Source organism: Ranitomeya variabilis, chromosome 6, assembly GCF_051348905.1.
Source record: "Ranitomeya variabilis isolate aRanVar5 chromosome 6, aRanVar5.hap1, whole genome shotgun sequence".
Taxonomy (NCBI): Eukaryota; Metazoa; Chordata; class Amphibia; order Anura; family Dendrobatidae; genus Ranitomeya; species Ranitomeya variabilis.
In genome coordinates, this window is record NC_135237.1 from 44,829,076 (window position 1) to 44,850,825 (window position 21,750).

The window sequence follows — 21,750 nt, forward strand, 5'->3', positions numbered from 1 at the left end:
GAGTGCAATGATTAAGGATGTTCTTCTGAAACGTGTTTGAGATTTTTCTATTTTTTTGTATGGCGCTTCCGAGATTTTCTTTTTTTACAGATATGTAATAAAGATGAATTCTATCAAGGCATGATTGCAGTTGCTCGATTTCACGATTTCCATAAGTCCTGCCGTACAATTCCATGAGAAGTCCTGCCATACAAAGTCCGTCATGTGCATGGACTTCCGGAGATCCTTCCAAGTTCTACGCACACCAGCCGCTGAATCTATGGGAAAAGAGGCTGACTATATATTGTTTATGACTGAACCTTTGTTTTTTTTTGTAAGCAGTAGGGGACATCAGTGCCAGAACAAAGGTGGAAACTGAACCCTTGCCACTGGTGTCCCCTATCGCACATATTGGGCACCATGTTCCGTTCACAGATTTTTTATTATAATAACAATATAAAATAGTAATTTTGAATAAAACAATTACACCATAATTTCTTCAAAACCTTCGCCGCGACGTGATACATTGGGTGCTGGAAATGAAATCAGCGGTCACTAGTAGGCTGCAGTAATATCCAGCCAATCAATGCTCTACGGGCGCGTGTTCTCGCCGAGGCGTGCATTAGCTCGTGCCTCTGTGACATCTCTAGTTTCTAAGTGATATTCTGCAGTCTCATAAATATTGATCCCGTCCACTAAATGTCAGCTTGCACAGCGTCAGAGACGGCACAGCGTAGCATGCCCCAGCAATGTGTGACCTTGGCTTTACTAAGGCGACGGCCACATGTTTATATCTAAAATAAAGGAATCAGATTGCAGATAAAAGCCGACAGAAGGTGAACAAGGTGTTCGGTTACACTACTATTGTAAAGTAATGAGAGGTCGAGGTGGCACAGCTGCTTGTCTGATGGGCTGGGGCTGCAGGTATTCGGTTGTGTAATTTATACCGGCTAATGGCACTTCACCGCAAACTGTCCTGAGCCGCCGCAGGTGAAACTCCGGTCTAATCTAGCGATCAACACAATGAAAGAGAAGCTATACAACTTTCCAACAGAAAAAAAAAACCTGGTGCACCTGGGCCATTTAAAACCTCTTCTTTCAACTTTCAAAAAAAAGTATTTTAAGGCCTCCGAAGTGGACTAGTTAAGACTGCACCTATAGACTTTGCTGGGTTGCTGCTGTATATGGTTGTGCCTCCTATTCAGGGGCATAGTTAATGGTACCTGGTAGAAAAGTTTGTAATTCGTTCTTAAATCCCCAAATTGGAAGTTAACTTAAAGAGGTTATCCAGGATTATTTCATTTTATTACTACACACCTAAGAACGAACAGGCAGGTAGTTGTTGACTACTCTACCGAAACAGACTGCTCTTGCCGGTGATTTAGAAACTTCCATTGATATCACGTCGACAGAGCAGCGGCTTCTCTCTCCGCTCTGCTATGTTGACTGGGCGCGGAGTGCAGACGTCATGCTGATTGGCAGCCTGCTCCACACTGCCTAACTGCAGGGAGCTGGCTGTCAATCAGCATGTTGCCAACAGGCATGCCCCATCAACAGAAGAGTAAGCGAAAGAGCTGCTCTGTTAACGTGATGCAGCTTAACTGCTGCCAGGAGCAGTCAGTGACTGCTCTCAGCCATTGCCAGGAGCATAGGCAGGTTGTTCCCTCTGTTACCAACTTCCCACCCACCTGCTAACTTTTTAAACCCATAGTAAAACAAACGAAAAAAAGTCAATATCTTCCTAACGTAATTATTGGCCTCTTAAATGGGTTGCCCAGAGAACAAAGATCTTTTTCAAAGAGATCAGACTGGTTTAATAAATGATAGCCACTTTTCCTGATCCAGTGCGACTCCTGTACTGGCACTTATCCAGTCCCCACAGGACTATTTTCTGGTCCTGTGTTGACACACATGAAATGGCAAGAAATGTACAACCAAGCCGATCACAGGCCGATGTTTTGAAGAAATTATGGAGTAATTGTTTTATTCAAAACCACCTCAATCCGTGAAATAACCTCCATGAAGAATCTGATGTGTTGGGGTAGCATGTCCAGGTATTTTAGTAACATTGGTCCATTTGTCAGATACAAATCTGTTAGAGGTCCTGATGATTCTCTGTCGCCTGCGCCCTTCTTTCAGTGTTAGAGATAACAACAGGAAGAATGAAGGGCATACATACAGATTTCTAGTCTTAAAAATGGAGAAAGCATTTTGAGGACCATGTAAATAAGGAAAGGAGGAAAAGACGTGAAAAAAAATAAAAATATGATAAAAGTTTTGCTGATTTATGAGCTAATAATTACAGCAGCACAAAGACTTCACATCCAGCCTATATTACTGGGAGAGACACTCCAACAAGAGCAAAATCTGAAATCTGGAACATGCTGAAAACTACATTATCACGGCGTCCGAAAACAAATGAAAGGAAATGAAGACTGCAGACAAACTTTGTGCAATTTCGGTGGCTAAAGGTAACCCCACATGTAAAAATTATTTTTTCCTTAACAAATGTATCCAAAGCCTTTAAGAGGATTTTCCCATGTAGAAAATATGATGCTTATTTCAGCAGAAAATCTGCAGCCTATTATATAATCAGCAAAGTGGATGAAGTTTTAAAAAAAAAAAAGTGACATTTGATGCAAATCAACAGCATTTTTACAACGTAATTTTTGCCTCTGAGAAAAATCTGCAGCCCGTAAAGTCTTGTTTGAACAGACCCGAAAGCAGAGATAGAGCAATCTCCAAGTAAGGCCAAGTTCACAAGAGTGTATAACACAGTGTCCATCCATCATCCATAATATGTAAGACAATTATGTATGTTGATACTTTTTTCAAGCAGTCATTTGGCCCATGTAAAAAAAAAAAAAAAAAAAAAGTTAATCTGATCAGACCTATTGAATAACATTAGTTTGGGCTGGTTTTTTGTTTTTTTCGCGGTCAGCACTTAGACCGAAAATATGGACATGTGAACATAGAGGTACTCCACTGCTCTCTACAAAAATGGCACCACGCTCCCTCCCGGCATCCCACTTTCAACTATATCTGCATCCTGGATATCCATTATACTATTTGAAGGTCTATGTGGGGGCCATTATACTGTTTGAAGGTCAATGTGAGGGCCATTATACTATTTGAAGGTCTATGCGGGGGCCATTATACTGTTTGAAGGTCTATGCGGGGGCCATTATACTGTTTGAAGGTCTATGTGAGGGCCATTATACTGTTTGAAGGTCTATATGGGGGCCATTATACTGTTTGAAGGTTTATATGGGGGCCATTATACTGTTTGAAGGTCTATGCGGGGGCCATTATACTGTTTGAAGGTCTATGTGAGGGCCATTATACTGTTTGAAGGTCTATATGGGGGCCATTATACTGTTTGAAGGTCTATGTGCAGGCCATTATACTGTTTTAATGTCTATGTGGAGGACATTATACTGTTTGAAGGTTTATGTGGGGGCCATTATACTGTTTGAAGGTCTATGTGGGGGCCATTATACTGTGTGAAGATCTATGTGGGGGGCCATTATACTGTTTGAAGGTCTATGTGGGAGCCATTATACTGTTTGAAGGTCTATGTGCAGGCCATTATACTGTTTTAAGGTCTATGTGGGGGCCATAATACTGTTTGAAGGTCTATGTGGAGGACATTATACTGTTTGAAGGTCTATGTGGGGGCCATTATACTGTTTGAAGGTCTATGTCGGGGCCATTATACTGTTTTAAGGTCTATGTGGGGGCCATTATACTGTTTGAAGGTCTATGTGGAGGACATTATACTGTTTGAAGGTCTATGTGGGGGCCATTATACTGTTTGAAGGTCTATGTGGGAGCCATTATACTGTTTGAAGGTCTATGTGGAGGACATTATACTGTTTTGAAGGTCTATGTAGGGGACATTAAACTGTTTGGAAGGCTTTAAGGGTAGCCATTATGTTTGGAGTGCTGTGTGTGGTCCACCATACTGAGTGAAGGGATATAGGGGCCATATATCCTGTATTTTATGGTGTGTGGGGGGTCATCCTATTGTGTGGATAGCTGTGGTGTGCCTCATACTGTATGGTAGAACGGTGCCTGGCCATCCTACTGTGTGGGGGACTTCATACTGTATTGGGGTCACTTTAGGGGCATCAAAGTTTGTCATCTTACTGTGCGCGTGGAACATACTATGGAGGAATTCACTGTGGGGGATCATACTGTTTGTGGGGGGCATTTTTATTTCTTTTTTTTGCACCATACATTATGGGGGCCATGAAAGGGGTATTTCGGTGCATGGGATCAGAAAGGGACTTTATTAAAGTTGTGAAATATGCTCTTCTGTGACCCTGCCAAATATATATATATTTTTTTGTAGGAGGGGGAGGAATTAGGGCATCTGCTATGGGGTCCCATAATTTTTATGTATGCCCCTGCCTGAGACCATCATTTAGTAGAAAGGCTTAAATACAAAAAGTTTGCTGATTGTATGCTTTAGGATTTGTTTACTTCACATTTTGAAACTTACAAGTAAAACTTCAAAAGAGCCAATAAAAGTCATCCAGATGAGGGCAAGAAAAAAAACCAAGGTCTGTCTATAAGAAATATAATTATAGACTGCAGAAATTTTTCTCTTTTATGTCCGGCCCTTACAAGTGGCTTGCAGACATCTATAAAATGCAAGCAAAATATATCATGTGTGCAGATTCATAAGTTAGGAAAAAAGGAGACTGGGAAAAAAAAAAAAACCATGACCCTTTGCATAAAATTATTCAGCATAGCTCTGCATGGTGTGTGTACATTCATAAATATCTACAGAAAAAAATAAAACACATTTCTCAGTTTAGCCCCCACTATTAACTAATACCGGGTTCACACATATAACATGTCTTTTGTGGCGTTTTTATTGCAATTTTTCCCTTTTTCTTTAAAGTTCAAAAAAGCGGTGACCAAATACTAGGAATGTCTACATACATTGCATTTTTTGTTTTTTTAGTGCCTTTAGAGAGAGGAGTTGTTTGTTTTTTTTATTCAAACTACAGCATTTTGTCTGGCATTTTCCCCCAGAATATATGTAAGAAAAACCCCAGAATGTCACAAAATAAAAAAACACCACAACAAATAAAAGATACATAATTTAAAAAAAAGCCCCAAACTCATCGTATTTTTCATTTCCATAAAAATAAAAATAGTGAGCGTGTGATGAAAGACTGAAAGAATAACCGTTGTTTTAATTTTTATTTTATAGATCAATAGTACACATGAAAATGAGCAACTCTGTAATATAGCTTACCAGAAAAATCTACTTCTTTCTAACCCTGGGTTTCCTGTATCACTCTCAGTTCATTATTAAAATCTGTGTTCAGTGAAGACAGATTTTCCCATTACGGAGATAGAAGATGACAGTTGGTGCTTACAAGATTCTATGGAGGGAGGAAGAGGGAGGAGCTACAGGCAAACAAATTCCATAGAATGTTATGAGCACCAACTGTCATCTCTCATTTTAATAATGGGAAAATTGGTGGATGCATTACAATGGGTAAAATAAGAAAGAACATTCAGAGGATAAACTGAAATGGTTAGTTTACACTATGGATATTTCTCATAACAAGTGCATGAGATTTCTTAGAAGGTCACGTAAAACGTTGGTACGGCACCTGATTCCCACCCACCCCTTCCACTAAATTTGCAATGGAAAATTAGTTGTGCTTTTGTCCTATAGGAACGTACCCATAAAAATCATAACAGTGAAATCTTGCTCTTCACCAACAAAAGGAAACCTAAGGAATTGGTGGGGTGGTCAGTGAAATGTGTGAGTTTTTCAGTTGGTTTTATACTGGTCATATAGGTTCGCAATCAGTTACCTAAGAATTTACAAATTAAACTAATAAATAGTATTAATAAATAAATCTATTTTACAAAAATTAATTATTATTATGTACATATCTTTAAAATCCTCCTTCATTTCTCCACCACCCTCTTCATTGTTATAAAGCGGAATGTCAACTTGGTTTCTATAAAGTGGTCATGTTGCATAAGGGAGACCAATCGGTGTCTGTGAAGTTGTGTTACTGTACGTATCTGAGCACAAAAGAGTTCACAGTGTCCGTCAAATTAGGTTTATGGAGAAATTTGAGGATGTGGATATCAGCTACAATGACACCACTATGTTCCCCATTTCACTTTTAATTCTGGTTCCTTAAAAGTCAAAATAAAACTACACAGGTCCCATACAACAGTGCAGAAGTAGAGCTTAGCGGCTTTACATGTGGCGCTTAGTTGTTCGCTTTATTTCGCTTAGTTACAGGGTTACTGACACACCATAGTTCAAGGTAAAACTGCATTTATGCCAAAAAATGATTATTATTTTTAGCATTTATTTTAATAATTTTTTATAGCAAATAGATTTATAAAATCAAGGTAACTACGGTATATCCCTATCTTAAAAGTTGCATAACAACAAAATGAATGACAGGGGAGATTAAAAAAAGAAAAAGAAAAGACACAAAGAAAAGCATAACAGTTGTACATACAAACCAATCAGATTTTTTTCTTTTCTGGACAACAACTTTTCTTTTACTTTGCTTTATTTTTGGTAAATTTATCCAAATTTAAAAAGAGGAAAAGTTAGTGGCCAATTTTTTTTCTGTCAAATATAGTATACAGAATAAAAAAGGGTGTGCGGACAACGTTCATTCTATCGGCATGTCTGTAAATATATATTTCATTCATTTGTTATACTATCAATGTGATCTTTGTAGTGTTTTGCTTTTTGTGACCAATGTAGGTTTTTCTGTTTTATCTTTTATTATTTATTATTATTTACGAGACAATAAATTAAAGTGGAATTGAATTTTTACAAATATCAGCATTCATCAAAATTCGGCATTGTTTGTAATTTGCTTTAGGCCACGTTCACACTTTGCGGTTTTTCCCGCGGATCCGCGGCGATTTTGATGCTGCGGGTCCGCAGCAGTTTCCATAGCGTTTACATTAACATGTAAACCCTATGGAAACCGCAAACCGCAGTGCACATGCTGCGGGAAAAACTGCGCAGAAACGCAGCGGTTTAAAACCCGCAGCATGTCACTTCTTTGTGCAGAATCGCTGCGATTCTGCACCCATAGGAATGCATTGAACCGCTTACTTCCCGCATGGGGCTGTGCCCACGTTGCGGGAAGTAAGCGGCTAATGTGCGGTTGCTACCCGGGGTGGAGGAGAGGAGACTCTCCTCCAGGCCCTGGGAACCATATTTGGGGTAAAAAAAAAAAAAGAATTAAAATAAAAAATAATGATATACTCACCTCTCAGCGCTGCACGCGGCCGTCCGGTCTCAGTTGCTGTGCGAACAGGACCTGTGGTGACGTCGCGGTCACACGACCGTGATGACGCCGCAGTCACATGACCGTGACGTCACGAAGGTCCTTCTCGGCACAGTATCTTTGGAACCGGAGCGCCGCGTGCAGCGCCGAGGAGATCCGGACATCGGAGGGTGAGTATAACCTTGTTTTATTATTTTTACCATTACTATTGATGCTGCATATTGCTGCATATGCAGCATCAATAGTATAGGAGTAATTCCGCAGCGGAAACCGCGGAACAAACCGCGATAAATCTGCAGGGATAACCGCAGCGGTTTTGCCCTGCAGATTTATCAATTCCGCTGCGGGAGAACCCGCAGAGCACACCGCAAAGTGTGAACGTGGCCTTAGTGTGGCACAGACCCTGTTATTATGGAGTCTTTAAAGATTAAAAATAAAGGTCTATCAATAACTGTACTTAATTCCTGCAGTACTCGGGGGTGTATCCCATCCGGGCCCGGAGATTTGTCAATTTTAGTGATTTTTAGACACCGCCGTACTTCCTGCTGGGTTAAGCAGGTGACATTTAATTGGGAATTTTTATCACTAGTCATATTGGCTGCCATGGGATTTTCTTTTGTAAATAGTTACATAGTTACATAGTTAGTAAGGCCGAAAAAATACATTTGTCCATCCAGTTCAGCCTATATTCCATCATAATAAATCCCCAGATCTACGTCCTTCTACAGAACCTAATAATTGTAAGATACAATATTGTTCTGCTCCAGGAAGACATCCAGGCCTCTCTTGAACCCCTCAACTGAGTTCGCCATCACCACCTCCTCAGGCAAGCAATTCCAGATTCTCACTGCCCTAACAGTAAAGAATCCTCTTCTATGTTGGTGGAAAAACCTTCTCTCCCCCAGACACAGAGAATGCCCCCTTGTGCCCGTCACCTTCCTTGGTATAAACAGATCCTCAGCGAGATATTTATATTGTCCCCTTATATACTTATACATGGTTATTAGATCACCCCTCAGTCGTCTTTTTTCTAGACTAAATAATCCTAATTTCGCTAATCTATCTGGGTATTGTAGTTCTCCCATCCCCTTTATTAATTTTGTTGCCCTCCTTTGTACTCTCTCTAGTTCCATTATATCCTTCTTGAGCACCGGTGCCCAAAAATACTGATGAAAAAAAGTCATTTAGCATATTGGCTTTTTCCTCATCCTCATCCACCATTTCCCTCAGACTATTTTTAAGGGGGCCAACACTCTCATTTTTTAGTTTCCTGCTATTTACGTAGTTAAAGAATATTTTGGGATTATTTTTACTCTCTCTGTCTCAATCTTTGCTGCCTTGATTTGCTTTGTACAGAATTTATTTAATTGTTTGTATTTATTTAATGCCTCCTCACTACCTACTTCCTTTAATTCTCTAAATGCTTTCTTTTTGTCACTTGTTGCGCCCCTTACAGCTCTATTTAGCCATATTGGATTCCTCCTATTTCTAGTATGTTTATTCCCATATGGTATATACTGTGCACAGGTCCTATCCAGGATGCTAATAAACGTCTCCCATTTTCTTTGTGTATTTTTATGTCTCAGGATATCGTCCCAGTTAATTGCACCAAGATCCTCTCTCATCCGTTGGAAATTTGCCCTCCTGAAGTTTAGTGTCCTTGTCACCCCTCTACTACACATCTTATTAAAGGAGACATGAAAACTTATTATTTTGTGATCACTATTCCCCAAGTGACCCCCAACCCTTATATTTGATATGCGGTCTGGCCTGTTGGTTAATATTAGGTCTAGCAGTGCCCCCCTCCTTGTTGGGTCCTGAACCAGCTGTGAAAGGTAATTGTCTCTCATAGTTGTCATATTTGTGATATTACGGGGTGCAAAAATAGCAGTCATACCCAGGCGCTGATGTCCAAGAGATTCCAATGGCTCCTTTACACCTAAAATATCACCAGTAGGGATGAGCGGACCTATGGAAGATCGGGGTCTGGTACCTGACCTCAACTTTAGTCCAAAGTTCGGTTCACGTACTAAGACTCTACCTAAACCCTATTGAAAATAATGGAGACCCAAACTTTAGATTTGGCAAAAAAAATAATCTCTCTCTGCAATGGATTTCTTGGAGAAGTCATTTTTCGGCATTTAGCGACGTACACTAACTGCCCGGTATGAACCCCAAGCTTTTACGTTTCAGTTCACTCATCCCTAGTCACCAGCATTATATATCATCACTTTTTAATTGTGTGGCTGAAAGCCATTTCTCATAAAATGAGTCCAGCTACATTAGGTCTTCATGGCGCCGTTGTTCCATGTTTCCTCCATGGCGCCGTCGTCCCACGTTTCCTCCATGGCGCCGTTGTCCCACGTTTCCTCCATGGCGCCGTTGTCCCACACTTCCTCCATAGCGCTGTTGTCCCACATTTCCTCCATGGCGCCGCTGTCCCACATTTCCTCCATGGCGCCGCTGTCCCACATTTCCTCCATGGTGCCTGGTGCCGCTGTCCCACACTTCCTCCATGGCGCCGTTGTCCCACACTTCCTCCATGGCACCGTTGTCCCACACTTCCTCCATGGTGCCTGGTGCCGCTGTCCCACACTTCCTCCATGGCGCTGTTGTCCCACACTTCCTCCATGGCGCCGTTGTCCCACACTTCCTCCATTATCACTTTCGGCTTCCTTTATTTTTAGATTATATTTTTTTTTTATATCAAATTAAGTATGTCAAATTTACTACATAAATGTCAGTAAGGCAGTTTCATGCACAATTAAGCAACATTTTCCAGGCGGTAAGACAACAGAGAGCATTGATGTAATACGCATTCTTCCTTACATCTCAAGAAATAAAGCATTACCCTGTAAATTCCTACACTAAGGACGCGCAAGAATAACATCCTGCCCCGCTCCACTGATCCCCATCCTCCTTTTTACACATTCTCCTTCGCATTTGACATTTTCAGTTATTTTCTTGACATTTAACAGTAAGATTGGTATGTGCGATTAGAGAGGATTTTGAAAGTGAAAAAAAAACAAAAATCAACACAACATATTATTGAATATATCACAAAGTAAATTAAAAGGAACACATTTCCCACCTAGGTAACGACGTTACTGATCATAACTAATCATAGGAAATGCCAAAAGTCAGCATGGGGCATCAGAAAGGTCGTCTACAAAGACGAAAGAGAAAGAACTTCCTTAAAATTCTACAACTAAAAGGGGGAAAATGTCAAGAAGACTCCACCATCTACAGCAGGAAGACACAACTGTCTAATGCATTTAATAGGTCATATGGATAAGGGTTGTCCATTTATGTACTTGCGAATTATGTTTGGACGTTTCAGACTATCCTTGATCAGTTGAGCTTAGAGTCGCTGTTGGAGACAGCTGGCCTGGACTCCCCATAAAGTAGGCAGATACGGTTCACCACCAGCTCTGCCTTCTTGATCGCTGTACAAACAGTAGGGAATAAATGTGTTTACAGTTCAGGTAATAATGCTTCCTCATCTAAATCCTGTGATCGTGTGATCGGCGGGAAGGTGCAAGAAAAGCTGGATTTTAGCAGACTCAGCTCAGGTCTACAATGCAGCATTTGTGGCTGCATTTGTCCTGTAACTGAAGATAATAAGCAAGCGCCAGTTAAAAGGTAAGTCAACGATAAAAAAAAACCCATTATAATGTTGAAATTGTCCCCCAATGTTTCCTTTATAGCCTTATGCTCTGTTCTCAAGATGAGTTTTTGAAGCTGCGTAGTTTTGCAGTGTTTTACATTTCCAGCAGAGTGGATGGGATTTATAGAAATCTTTTGCATACTGTATTTTTATTTTACTCAGCGTAAACGGACCTGCAGTGCGCAGCATGTCAATTTCTCTTATGGACCGCTGAGTATTCTGGACTAATTTTTCCTATAGACTTGCATTAGATGCAGAAGATCTGCAGGAAAAAAAAAATGACCAAAAATTCATCATGTGAACATAGTCTTAGGCTATGTTCATATGTTGCATTTTTGCAGAGTTTTATTTCTGCAGGCAAAACCTGCTTTCTTGGCAGTAAAGAAGCTGCTTACAAAAAGCAGGTTTTGCTGCGATTTTGTTGTCTGATGTGCATGCGGAGAAAGTTTAGTGGCCCAAAGAAAGCCTGATGCAACTTACTTAGGTTTTTGCGCCAAAAATGCAGCAAAAACTGTTACCTGCATTTTTTCTGCATTTTTGCACTTACACCTATGGTTTCCTATGTGTGAAAAAAAACACTGCAAATATGTTGAAAAAAAAGCTGAAAGAAGTGACTAAATCAGTCAAAAAAAAAAAACAACAAAATCTCATAGCCTTTTGCTGGTACTGTAAGACGCAGCTTAAAATTTGAAAAATTGTATAGTATGTATAAAGTTGTATGGTATAAAATAAATAAAAAAAATATATAGTTGAAAAAAAGAAAAAGAAAATAAAGCAATGGTTAGTTTAAAAAACAAACAAAAAAAACCAAAACAAATACCCTTATACTCAATTTAATACAACTGTAACAGAAAGGGAAATTAAATGTAAAAAATATTTTAGTGGTACTTTTGTGCTAATTTTTTCCTTTATATTTTTCTGAGATCTCATTAAAAAAAATAGAAAATAAAATGCATAAAAATTAGGCCTAATGTATTACAAAATAAAAAAAAATAAAAGTTTAAATAGGCTGCTAAATTTAATATATTTATTCTTGTTTATGGTGTCTTACATTGACACACATTGGTCGCATGTTCAAAGCACTGGGAAAAATTAAGATTTACGAGATCATGCATGCAACTTTTCACTTCTCTGCTGTTACACATGTAATTTCAGTCATGCTTCTTTCTGCTAAAATTCAAAGAGATGGGATTGAGAGTAGTGGGAAAGAGGGATATTGGAAATATAACACTTGGGGCCACCTGCTCTTGACCCCATCAGGCACCAACCCATATCACAGCTTCCAAGTCACCGGTAAGTGGCTATTAAGTCATTTTAAACACCCTGGAGTTCTATTGAAGTGAAATCTTAATCAGAAAATAAGTCAGCAGCCGCGTACCTGATACCCCCTGGGGAGTAAGTCTTCTGCGGAGTACAGGCAAGCGGGGCTCACGGTGTCCGGGACGGCACGCAACTGCCAATGTACAGGACCTGCGGCAGGTGACCGCAGGGAGGAGGGACCAGGGTGGAGCCAACTGCCGGGTACTTGGAGATGATAGTGGGACACGGCGGAGACCGACAGGACCCCTGAGAGACCGAGTTAAGGACCGCCTGGTATGAGCACCAGAAGCGGGGAGAGTAGTCAGGGACAGGCCGATGTGTCCGAACCCGAGAGGGGCAAACAACAGTACCGAAGGGACAGACAGAACGGGTAGTCTCAAATCACGCAGGAGTCAGGAACCAAACAAAATCAGCAGACAGTACCAAATCAGCAGACAAAATTGCAGCAGAGAAACAGACCGGGTCAAAACCGAAAAATAACACAAGAACACAGGCACTAGCACACAGGGGTCAACTAACTCAGCCGAGGGCGAAAGTATAACTGACAAGGAGCAGGGCCCCGCAAAGGCTATAAAAGGCCCTCCCCAAGCCAGAGAGAGACTGCCAGCCTTAACCCCTGGAGCGCTGACCAAACAACTACAAAATTACCGGGATGTGATAAAAGCTCCTGTAGACGTAACGTGGGGACGTCCCAATACTTTCGCCCCAACTGTATAATAGTTCCAGCATTTACAAGGAGTCAGGCGAGCAGTCATATGAGCGATACTAGGAAGCCTCGCGAGGGGATGAGACACAAAATATTATTTTGGGAGTGTCCGAATCTTAAAAATGAAATTCTTAGGAATTCACTGCAAATCTAAAAAAAAATACAAATGGAAGTAGGAAATAAATTTGATTCCAGCAGTGTAATGTTAATGTGAGCGAGAGACTGCAGAGGATTATTCACTGATACATGGGCCATGATCTGACGTTGTATGTAATTCATTATTGCGGAGGCTTCCCGCATTCCAGGGTGCTGTAACCGTGCCGGAAAATGATCATTAATTGTTACATCTGGACCACAGTGTTTTCAATACCGGCCTGTAAATCTGATGTTGTCTTCTCTTAGGATAAACAAAAGCTTTTGAAAGTCTCCTTCTGGACAGTATGTGAGGCCGCAAGCAGACAGTTTGTTAGGAAGAACAAACCCACCCACCCAGACTCCCTGTCTCCAGACATCGGAGAAACTACAGCAGACGAGCCCCCCAAACACCACGCACCACCGACCGCTCCGCAAGATGTTTGGAGAGTAGTGGTGGAGACTGCTCTTAATGATATGCCACTTATCTTCTGCACTGTCTTGTTTGACTTTTTGCCAATTAACAAAAATCTGGGAAACATTCAAGACAAAATTGTTTTTTTTCAAGTTTTAATATATTACACGCATTCATTACATAGACTCCACTCCTAGAAAAGGAGAAGTGTGATAGTGTAAAAAAAATGCTTGTATAATACCGTGACGTCCAGCCATCAATGAAATACATAGGGGGGATTCACAATGCTGCACGAACCGGTCACCAGCCAGTATCAGAACAGGTACAGACACAGAGGGCTAATAAGTGAGTGGAGGGTTGGGTGAAAAGATGCTACAAGGGTCCCGATTTGGAAGAAAATTTTGTGTGGACAACTCAAAAGTTGTCCACACAATAGTTAGATAATAGTTAGATAAGTGGGGTGAGGTGAGAGGTCAGTCTAAAGAAATGTGTTTTTAGGGCACGCTTAAAATTGTTGGTATAGGGGATCAATCAAATTGTCCAGGGTAATGCAATCCAAAGAATAGACGCAGCCCGTGAGAAGTCTTGGCTGTTCCTGTCCAACACGCGTTGCTCAAGACAACCATAGGGCTGAAAAAGAGTAGCCCTCGTCCCGCACCATCCCTGTGCCGCCCCCGTCCTTAGGATGCAGATAGTGGAGAATACATTGGTGGAGGACGGAGCTGTCGGTTCCATCTTCCACCAATTAGCGTGTTACTCAGGCAGCAGACGCAATGACATCACTACATCGCGTCTGCTGTGCGGAGCGTCAGTGCACCGGAGGCTGGAGGAACAGGAGTTGTGTTGTATGTATGTATGTGTACATGTATATAGGGGGCTATGTGAGGGCTCTAACTAAATATAGAGATATGCTGTACATAGTGGACTATGTGGGGGCTTTTACTGCACATAGGGGACTATGTGGGAGCTCATACTGTATAAAAAAAAGGGAAAGTTTAAACCCCACCTCAGATCTCCCCAAAAGCTTATTATTCATTGCTGTTCCCATCGTATTGTGACCTGATTTACTATTTAGGATAATTTTACAAACTTTTATAGCACCATTATATTTTACATCAGTTTATAGACATTATCATCATTGTCCCCAATGGGGTTACAGTGCTAACCACAAAGCCACAGGGCTGCAAGGATTCACTGGTCCTGTTAAAAAGTCTAGTGACTTAAAATTAAGAATTTCATTGCCAGAACCAAGAAGGGTATTACCAGCCAACAATGTTGTGGCACACTGCTAGGATATGCCTTTAGTTTCTGAGCGGTGGGGTTATGCCCTTTGGTATAGGTGAAAGTTCCTTTGGCACTTCTTCCGCCATGCCGTGAACTGCAATATCCAATGTTACAATCTAATCTTGATATTTATTTTAAGGAACATAATGGTCACGGATATTGATAACTTCTATGAGGTCATAACGGCGAAGACAAACGTCTGAGACAGCCCATTTACGGAGTATTTTCTCATAAAATTGAATATAAAAACATTCTGCAAATTTTATTCAGTTGGTTACATCGGCTTATGGGAAAATGAGATGACAACTAATATAAGTCCAGTTATAGATCCCACGGGCACAGAGAATTAGGAATCGTTTTTAGTGCATAAAGTGTCAGACCAGCAAACACTACTAAATATAATCTCATTACACCTGAATAAAAGAGGTATAACAGAATACTGGGATGTGATTACATTGAAATACACACATTGACATCTTAAGTTTTAAAATGATTTTCCAGCCCAGAGGGGCTCTACCGAACTCCGTAAATAGAATACTATTGTCCATTTATTCCAATACACCTTGGAATAAATGGACAATACAAGAGCAAAGCTAAGTGACAGACAAAATAGCTGCACTACAGGGCTGAAGCACACACAAAATAATGATTTAAAGGGGTTCCTCCACTATAGAGGGTGATGGCATGTCACTTTGGTATCAATATATTAGGTTGGCACAGTGGTATCAATCAAAGCACATTAATAGCCACATACCCAAAAAGAACATTTTTACAAAGGAAAAGAGAAGCAGTGCATGAAAAATGCAATTAAACCCCCCAAACATATGTTTTATTTAAAGGTTAATCTTAGTTTCAAGTAACTTTTCAGAATAAACCACAATATACCACCTGCATCACGCATTTTCACCAGTTTACCCTTCTATAGGCTCTATCACTTATTTGCAGTTGACTCTGAGCTGGTGAGAAAAGACAAGCCGCAGTAATGTCTCCCATACACAGCACAGCACACAGAGAGGGAGTCCTGCTCTTCACATACTAGCTGCAGGAGCACGGAGGAGTTTACAGACAATCACATGGGGACAGCAATGAACCGGCAAAGGAATTGTTTTTCTTTGTTTTTATTTCTACCATGGGGCTGCACGGTGGTTCAGTGGTTAGTACTCTATGGTGGCTCAGTGGTTGCTTTACAGTGGTGGGGTCTTGGGTGAAAATCCCACCAAGGACAACATCTGCAAGGAATTTGTATGTTCTCACGGTGTTTGCGTGGGTTTCCATGGACTTCTCTGGTTTCCTCCCACACTTCGAAAACACTCTGGTGGGGAATGTAGATTGTGAGCCCCAATGGGGACAGTGATGACGTCTGTAAAGCACTACAGAATATGTTGATGCTATTTAAGTGAGTAAAATACTTTTCAAAGCAATATCACACCATGGTAAAAAAAAAAAAAAAAAAAAAAAGTATAAAAATATAATTCCATAAGTTGGCAATCCATTCTCAGCATGAGACACCGCACAGAGTAGACTCGCAAGGAACGACACACCTGGATGTTTCGTAGGCGTGACCCCTATTGAAGCTACAGTATGTAGCATTGCAATTAAATGCCTTTATTTGGTACCTTTGTAATTATACAATTTAGATATAAATTTAGTAATTTTTTTTTTCGACCAAAGACAGCCCAGAATCAAAGCAAAACTTAGTCGTTTTCAGGTTAGATTCTACACTGGAACCTAAAAGTGATCGTCCACGTTGAATGATCCCTACCAGTTATGACGGTCTCCTGACAATAAAATGGTCACAAAGAGCCCCTGTGCTGAGACAACTAGTGATGAGCTGTAATCTAGGGGTTTATGTGGCTGGAAATGTTCAATTACACTGCAGCACCACTACAGGAGAAGTTAGGCATTACACAGAACTTAAAGGGAACCTGTCACTTGACCTTTTTTCGGTCCGATGGGCGGTGTTTTCGAGTGTTTTATTCACCCCTTCCTTTCCCGCTGGCTGCACGCTGGCTGCAATATTGGCTTGAAGTTGATTCGCTGTCCTCCGTAGAACACGCCTGCGCAAGGCAATCTTGCCTTGCGCACGCGCAGTATGCTTTGCCCAACTGCGGGCAAAGCCGAAAAGCATTAGTGCGCATGCGCCGGCGCACTATGTACCGGAACACAGCGAAATACTTCCGGGACATAGTGCGCCAGCGCATGCACACTAATGCTTTTCGGCTTTGCCCGCAGTTGGGCAAAGCATACTGCGCGTGCGCAAGGCAAGCTTGCCTTGCGCAGGCGTGTTCTACGGAGGACAGTGAATCAACTTCAAGCCAATATTGCGGCCAGCGTGCAGCCAACGGGAAAGGAAGGGGTGAATAAAACACCCGAAAACACCGCCCATCGGACCGAAAAAAGGTCCCGCCAAATTCAGGTGACAGGTTCCCTTTAATCAAAACATTGGGCTGCCTGTGTAATGCAGGACAGAATAGGTCCTCCAGAGAGAGAGATGATCTTCACTCAGATTAAAGGTCAAAAGTGGCTAGTGTTTGCTCTTATTTTATTTCCGTTGCTCCCCTGAATAATCAATTTAATTTTTTCCTGTAAAAGTTCCAGAGATATGGCTCTTTTTATACTTTCATGGCCTTTAGCAAGGGGGAGTGGCTCCCTGGATCCTCTGGGGTGTGTCTATTAGGATATGAGAAACGCCCCCTAGGTAAAGACCATAAAAAATAAAATAAAAAGGCCCATATTTGTGAAAACATATGCTGAATTACCAAAAAAAAAAAAAAATTGGGAAAAGTCAAGGAGAGCCTCAGAAATAAATTAACAGAAAAAACTGGACAATTTTGTCCAGGTGACAGGTCCTCTCTGAAAAAAAATAAAATAAAATATGCGAATAATGTACATATGGCCCCCTCGACTAGCTTAGCTTTCGCCAATGGTCTCTAAAGTAGAAAACCTTTTTCATTTTTTTCACTTTTTTTTTTTAGGGGGTGGTTGGAGGGCACTGTAAAAAAAACAGTTAAAGTGAGTTAAGGTAACAAGTCTGGAAAATTAGAGCGAGGTTAGCAAAGTTAGATTATAAACTGAAAAGACCTATATGGAGCCGATGCTTAAATTTAGATCACTAAACAGGAACGGTGTTTGTCTTGGCCTCGCCTACAGCCACTTTCCAAGGTACACAAAAGTGTTGTTCCAAAATCTACAGGCTCTCTCTTTCAGAGCTTATCGTACGAGCAACAGTGAAATATTAAAGAACATTGTCATTCTATGCCCTTAGCTAATATTTCTCCAGATCTCAGATGAAGCATACCGCAAGGGCAGCAGCACGGAAAATCAGAGAAAGGATGAAATTGAGTGTGATGGTTACCAAACAAGACGATCATGTACCAGGGATAAAGGGTCCGCAGTATGGGGGGAGGGGGGTCACTGATGGTAATTTGTAATGTGGTCTCGACTGTCTATAATCCTCAGCTCCACCCTTATAAGAACCATTACATTCACAGCAAGGCTCAGAGTTGCATACAATTAAAAAAAAAAAAAAATATATTAGGGAATTCTATTCGGAGCAATTTCCCAAAATATTATTAGAGAGTCCTGTTTTTTCTGGGTTTTTTTTTTTGCATTTAATGGGATTGTGGAAGAGTCAAATAAATCCTGTTGTAAAGGTTGTGTGTCCATTCACAGGAACCATTGACCTGCAGTACCATACGCAGCCTATGAACAAGAGGGGCACTGTTACTGTTTCTGGGATAGAAGAAAAAATAATAATAATCAGACCCTTAAAATGGGTTGTCCCATGACTGACATACTGTATATCTCCTAAGCTCAGGACATGTGGAGGAGCGCTCATCACTTGGACCCCACAGATCAAAGTGAAAAGAACAGGGGTCGCCCCGTTTAAAAAGTCGGCATAGTAAAGCGCTCTGCTATCATCGCCAGTCGCAATGAATGAACCATCAGTCTTCCTCAGTAGGAAACAAAGCAACAGGTTTCCCCAACATGTCACCAATTATTTGGGTTCTAAAATATATCATGAAAGCAAAAAGCGCACAATGGAGCGTGCGAAGGAGATTATTTTGACAATTTTTAATTTAATCTTAGAAGTTTTAAAAAGAGTCTTTAAATAAAAAAAAATAAAATAAAAAAAAAGTGACCTACAGGAGTCACGAAAAAAAAAGTCGAATTTACATTGCCTAGTCATTTGCAGCAAATTAATTATTCTACTTGGGACGATAAACTTAATAAATCGATTACTAATTAACATTTAGGCTAAGTTCACACGTCCAGTAACCATCCCTTAGAACGGATCCACCAGCAATCTGTTAATAAAAAAGATGTGCAGACAACTTTTTTTGTAAAGCAAATCAAGTCAATGGTTTGTTTTTTTTAACATTGCCGTCAATGGGAAACAGATCTGTCAAACAGTCATCAGTTTTTCTTTAATTTGAAAATAATCCAGTAAGCAAAAAAAAAACAAAACAGATGGCTAATTAATAAATAAGGTGTTATCTGAGCATGCTCGGGTGTTAACCGAGTGTCTTCGTCTTGCTCAAAAAATACATTCGAGTCCTGGCAGCTGCATATCTTGTGGTTGCTAGCTGCAACACCTGTAGAGATTACCTGTTTGCTTGGCAATCCCTGCATGTGTTGTGGCTGTTGAACAGCCGCGAGACATGAAGCTGCGGGGACCCCAATATATTTTTTGAGCACGCCGAAGACACTCGGTTAGCACATGAGCAGACAATGTCGGCATACAAACAGCCTTTGAGAGTATAATGGGTTCTATCCGTATTTTTCAAGAACTTCTGAATGAGGCCTACAGAGGATGGACTATCAAAATTATAAGGGGATCTGCTCCTTGATGTGGGACATATATGGAGCCAAACTGATTTTGAAGGGATTGATCTAAAAAGAAAAAAAAAAATGTGCCCCCTGCACCCGAGATCTGAAAGGTGTTTTCTTCGACCAAAGCCTTCACTGGTTGAGTGATTAATGTTAGGTTATTACGTAGGTTGAAAAAAGACCCAGGTCCATCAAGTTCAACCGTTCTCCACCAATAATTGGTGGGGGTCCAACTATTGTGACCATCACTCACTGCTAACCTGTCTCAGTCACTCATAAGTCTCCACTATTAAAAGGGATTTTCAATGAGCGGCATTAATTAGGATCACAGGGGCCACCACAATCCTGGAAATGATGATGGCCGGTCCATCATGCTCAATACGGTAAGGTAGCCCATCTCAAGAACATTCAGTAGGCTTTACGTTCTCACTAGGAATGAGGTCTTTCTACATTGTATAGACTTTACTGGACCACGTGAAGCTGACTTTTCCCCAGAATTAGAGGACTTGGCATCTCCACTCTTGGGTTTGGTGGTTGGATTCTCATGACAAATCCCATCAATATTCTAGAAATGTTTTCAATGACAGAAGAAGAACACAAAGCTAAAAGAAAAGAGTTAAAATGCCTGTCATGCTAGAATCGTTCTGCAGGCCCACATCTCCGAGCTCTGTGAGGTCATTGTTTGTTTGCCGCATACCAATAACGCTGTTTGGGTGGGTGGAGGGTCCGGATTGGGTTTCTTGTTCTGGAGACAACGCTGGTGTCCAGCTATGTTGGCTTTCAGCCCACAAAGCACTAAATGTACAATTCATTTTAAGCAACATGTCACTTTACTCGGGAGAAAGCGTCTATAGAGCCAAGTTTTCTCCTTCTCAGTCCAGAGAAAGCTGCAGTTGGGCCTTAGGCACAGAAAGGGGAGGATAACAATCATGGTCACCCTGCGTGTCATGGAGCTGTAAAACGCTGCATTCCCTGCATTAGCGAGGCTGCACCAAATTTCATATTCTTCTGAGAAGGATTACAAAAAAGGCATTGAAAATCAGGAGAAAAGCTGAAAAATGCCACTTAATAAATAAAAGCTAAGCATGAGTGTATAACTGATTTTATCAAAAGTATAGCAGGCAGCCCATTAAGTGATGCATCGCTGGAATCAGGGTCAGATTAGGTGCTAATAGATTCCCCTTTAAATCCTGGATTTCCTTTATGTCTACACCTCAAGCACATTGAATATATATATTTTTTTTAATCAAAATACACCCAAAACTCTGTGAAAATTAATTTTTAATCTTTATAAATCAGAAACATCTGAAACAGACATCAAATAATCTGCAACTAAGGCTAAATAGGTTTTCCAATTGGAGATAACCCCTTAATTATCATCGGCAATTGTGGTTATAAGCTACCCACAGGGTTAGGCCTACGGCTATGCTCAGATGTTCTAATGTATTTTCGGGCACTGTGCTATCCATGTACACAGCACACTGACCAGTGTTAGCCTATGTGCTAAAAATTTGCAGCATGCATTAGTCTCGCCCATTTTTCAGCTTGATTATAGGAAACCTGTCACTTCCCATAATTCTGTATTTTTTTCAGTTGGTGTAAATGTCGCTGTTCTCCTGAATCCGGCGCTGTTTTTCTTTTGCTTCTACGCCTCTCCGTTTCCAAGATATGGCCCTTTCTTCCTTGTAGGTAAATTTAGTCTTCTAAGTCAAGTGGGCGTGGTCCTCAATTCTTCTGTCTGCGAGACTTCATGAGAAACACGCCCAGTTGGCTAAAAAGACCAGATTTATGCTAAGGTAAAAAGGGCCATATCTCAGGACTGGAGAGGAGCAGAAATAAAAGAAAAACAACGCCGAATTCAGGAGAACAGCGAGATTTACGCCACAACAATTACATATTTATGGCAAGTGACAGGTACTTATTAAACGCCAACACTGCTCTGAACATAGCCTTAACTTTCGTCAGTGGTCAAGTTGTTTTTTTTTGTGCTTTTTTACGCGGATGCAGATCATCAGACATAATAAAATAAAAAATCCTGAACAGTCCAACAGATTATAATGGTGTCAGTGTGCTGTCAGCGAAAAAAAAAACTGCCAGCAAGCAATGACAGACATTGACG

At 40.8% G+C, this 21,750-nt stretch overlaps 1 protein-coding gene across 1 annotated transcript in view; it reads right to left on the reverse strand.

Moving 5' to 3' along the window:
* Positions 1-21,750, reverse strand: part of PIP4K2A (phosphatidylinositol-5-phosphate 4-kinase type 2 alpha) — a 142,084-nt gene that overhangs the window by 42,329 nt on the left and 78,005 nt on the right. The gene's annotated exons all lie outside the window — the stretch shown is intronic.